Source organism: Brassica oleracea, unplaced genomic scaffold, assembly GCF_000695525.1.
Source record: "Brassica oleracea var. oleracea cultivar TO1000 unplaced genomic scaffold, BOL UnpScaffold00673, whole genome shotgun sequence".
Lineage (NCBI taxonomy): Eukaryota > Viridiplantae > Streptophyta > Magnoliopsida > Brassicales > Brassicaceae > Brassica > Brassica oleracea.
In genome coordinates this window covers 55,304-59,807 of record NW_013617434.1, presented here as the reverse complement: position 1 = coordinate 59,807, position 4,504 = coordinate 55,304, and the positions used below count along the sequence as shown (strand labels likewise).

The window sequence follows — 4,504 nt, the reverse complement described above, 5'->3', positions numbered from 1 at the left end:
CCACTTATTAACTTTATTTCCCCTATGCGGGAGAAATAACATTAATGAACCGGCAGATATTGGAAAAACAACAATTATTGTTAACCATGAAAAATAATTCGTGGTAAAGACAAGATACACCAGGTCCAAATAACGCGTACTCAAAAAAAAAATGAAAGTCGATCTATTACGACCAGCGCGGTTGTTCCTGTTTCTTTTTCTTCTTCTTTGCCCTTCTTTCTTAGAAAGCACTCACTGAGTTACTTACGGAATCTCAATGCATCCATTTAATCCATTCTTTTCGATCTTGTACCCACGGAGCGGTAGACTGAACACCACAAAAATCTCGATTCAAAAGAAGGTACATGCAACTAAACCTGTGAACTCGGATAGCCTTGTGGTATGGTAGCGAGACCCAATCTTGAGTGAAAAAGATACCGCGGCTTCGATCTTTTTCAACATAATCATCGCGCAGTAAATCAACAAAGCCCAAAGTTGACTCTCTATCTCCTTCAAGTTTACCTATTACTGTTCCCGTGTGAATATGATCTCCACCAGATCGACGTAAAGCTTTAGCTAGTACACAGAAGTGCATACCATGATTCTTCTGTCTATCAATAACAGCATGCATTGTACGGTGGATGTGAAGTAGTGGGCCATTATCTCGAATGAGCCAAACTAGTATTTGCGGTGAATCCCCCTGTTAAGTAGTCATTCATTACGATAGGAACTCCCAATACTCTAGCAAATACAGCTCTTTTAATCATTTCTTTGCATGCAACCGCAGTAGCATTCAAATAATGCCCTTTGATTTCTCCTGTTTCAGCCTGTGCTTTATAAATAGCTTCGGCACAAAATAAGAAACGGTCTCTCCAACCCATAAATGGATGGGAGTTCAAATTCTCATCATCTTTGGTAAAATCAAGTCCACCACGTAGACATTCATAAACTGCTCTACCACAGTTCTTCGCGGATAACCCCAATTTAGGTTTAATAGTACATCCTAATAGGGGACGTCCATACTTGTTCAATTTCTCTCTTTCAACTTGGATACCATGAGGTGGTCCCTGGAAAGTTTGAGTATAAGCAGGAGGGATTCGCAGATCCTCTAGACGTAGAGCAGCCAGGGCTTTGAACCCAAATACATTACCCAGAATCGAAGTAAACATGTTAGTAACCCAACCTTCTTCAAAAAGGTCTAAAGGGTAAGCTACATAAGCAATAAATTGATTTTCTTCTCCTGGAACGGGCTCGATGTGGTAGCATCGTCCTTTGTAACGGTCAAGGCTGGTAAGCCCATCGGTCCACACAGTTGTCCATGTACCAGTAGAAGATTCAGCAGCTACCGCAGCCCCTGCTTCTTCAGGTGGAACTCCGGGTTGAGGAGTTACTCGGAATGCTGCCAAGATATCAGTATCCTTGGTTTCATATTCAGGAGTATAATAAGTCAATTTATACTCTTTTTAACACCAGCTTTGAATCCAACACTTGCTTTAGTCTCTGTTTGTGGTGACATAAGTCCCTCCCTACAAGTCATGAATTTAGAATTCTTGCAATAAAACAACAAGGTCTACTCGACATAAATTAGGAATAGATTTAATGAACCTTTTTCACAGGAATCTTTCACAAAATTATCAACTAATCAGAATGATTCTTTATTAGACCATGATATTTGATTCGCCAACTACATCATTATTGTATATTCTTTCATATTATGTATAGCGCAACCTAATACTTGTTTTTCAAGTTTAGAATCTTCCTCCGTACTACTTGATTTTAGTGTTAGGCCATTCTCTCTAGCTGCTGCAGTAGCAGGCACGTATCGAAGGGGAAGAGGAGTCAGCGTAAAGTTACGTAGCCTAACTGTTCGGTTATTCAATCATATCCGATTTGGTCCATTTCGCATAGACCTTTGTTGTTCACGTCTTTGCTACGAGCGTGGGATATGGCAAGGCTGAGCATTTACCATGGCAAGTGAAGGTGAAGACGGCATGAATGACCACCTATTCGGGTTCACTTCTTCTCCTCCTGCTTCTGATGGATCTTGAAAAGACGCATCCACCTCCACCTCTTATAGGCGTCGGGTCCCTCATTCGGATTGAGATTCATCCAAGTCTACCGTAACGAAGCTCCGCTCCCTCCCTATTTCACTTTTACACCTTGAAAGGGCCTGGCCTGTTTTTCCATCTATTTGAAATCCTGTCTTGTTCAAGCTATGGAAACTAAGTTTTCAGTATAGCGAATCCACAACTGCCGCAGAAAGAACAGGAGCTGGTACCGAAAGACTGGCAGGAATGTGATATATATTTTCAACAACAATAGCAAGGGTAGAACTTCATGATTTATTCGGTGTTAGCGGTCTTGGGTCAAGGGCGGAGACCCTTACCTAGTGAAGGAAAAAGTTGAGTGAAAGCCTTCGCTAAAAAAATGGTTTTGATAAAAAAAATGGCCAAGCCAACCCAATCCCAGTATTGGAATAAGCAAAGCAAATAAATTGTTAACCGCCCTGACCAAGTCGTCTTCAAAAATATTCCAACAGTGATAATAAAAGGGAATCTATCAATTGAAAGGATAGGGGCTTTGCCGCCAACCACTCCCGAAATTACACTTAACAAGGAGTGGCCTATGATCTGATCGACCCCTTGCTAAATGAAATGTGTAACATGCGTCGCTGGATATCTATGAGACCACATCTCGTTCACCAACACTCTATCTAACTTTTTCCATACCCTACCATTAGTCCACAGGGGATCCCGTAAAAGGCAATGAATTCAAACCACACTGGATCCCACCCTGAGCTAAGAGCCATAGCAAGAGATATAGCGTTGGCTGTAGGCTTAGTGAGCTCATAAACTGGCAGAACTATCATGCCTATTACGAACGAAGAGAAGGAGCAACTAGCAGAGAAAAAGCAACTAGAACGAGAACCACAGGGCATTCGATGCAGCAGACATCTAGGCAAATACTTCCATGTTACGGCACATACTAAGACATATTCTAGAAATGACAGACGGACTAGCAGCAATACGAGCCGTTCACTACGCTCACTGAAACTACACCGGTAACCAGAGTAACGAACTCAAAGAGACCAACGGGATACAACGGGATACTTTGAGACATATACTCCACATTCCGGAATTCCAAGGAATAGATCAAATGAACGAGAAGATATATTCGAGAAAGACAGAAAGCATTGTTTGATCAGCCAGAAGAAAGGCTGTTCCGAAGGTTCAGTTGCACATGTGGTCTAAAAAAAAAAGGTTACAGGTAGTGATGAGCAGCCTGCTCCTAAAGAACGGAAGGAGACTTGTTTCTTCTCTGCGATGTTCTTGGAAACCGCGGCTTTTGCCCGCCAGCTGCGAATCATTCATTCAGAACCGGATGGTATTTTCAGTCCAGGTATTCTCTTTCAACCTGGGTATACTTTGTACCCGTTTGATACGAAATTTAGTACCTGGGCAGCTAATGAAGGGTTGAGGTTTTATGAGGCTTGGCCTGGCTTGGTGTTTGATTCCCTCGCCATGGGCTTCGACCGTTCTTCTCAACCTCTTTATTCCGGACGTTTGGCTCAGTCCTTAGAGGGTGCCGGAAAGCGGCGTTTGTTTGTAATCGGTAACTGGTTTAAACAACGTCTGTTATACCCCGTGCATGTGTGGGGTATGTCTGTTCTGAGGCGTATTCCACAAGACGGTACCTTCCATCAAGAAGGTCCTATCCATCGTCTGGCAAAGAGACGCCCAAGATTTATAGCAAGTTTTGACTTGAGCGCTGCCACCGATCGGTGGCCCGTTCCAGTCATATATGAGCTTATGGCGTGCCTTTTCAGTCAAGTAACTAGGCCTTCCCTCCACTAAACAGATTCCATCGTAGTGGATAGAAGTCTTTAGACTAAGGGCAGACCGCAAGGGCAAATCTTAGGCATTGGTTCCGAGGACGGTAGCCTACTGAGAATGAAGGAAGAGAAGCGATTTTGAATACTTTCTAAGATATTTCCACGATCAATACCGACTTCCTTATCTTTTCTCTTGGAAGTCGAACCTTTATCTGTATGGAAAAGAGGGCTTCTACCTATACTTGGTTGAGAAAAGGCTGAATGGTCCAGGACAAGAAAAAGCCACTAAAAAGAACTGTAGGTCATACAGGGTAGTCCACTTTATCTTTATCCGTGACTCTGAGTACAAGATTTCCGGGATCAAGAAAGTCGCAAATAAATATGCTGGGCTGGACTCTTTTCTCGTATGCCCGGAAAACGTTGTTTCGATAGAACTCAGCTTGCTGCATAGCTCGTCTAAACAAAACACTCCAGATCCGCACTTCCCTTTAAATATACTCCAAAGGGACTAAGCTTGACTAAGAAGGGCTTTGCTCCGCATGAGACAAAGTTATCAAAAAGTACTTATTCCAATTTAGATAACCCTGATTAGAAACACACTTGACCGTTTTATAGCTTGAACCAGAACAAACATTAAACGCCCGGAACAACTGTTAGAATTTCGATCGAACAAGTATTGGCATTCTGTCAGCA

The 4,504-nt window shown here is 42.6% G+C and overlaps 1 pseudogene; it reads right to left on the bottom strand.

Moving 5' to 3' along the window:
• Nucleotides 1-253: 253 nt before the first annotated feature.
• LOC106319882 lies at nt 254-1,570 on the bottom strand (annotated as a pseudogene).
• Between the last annotated feature and the right edge of the window lie 2,934 nt (nt 1,571-4,504).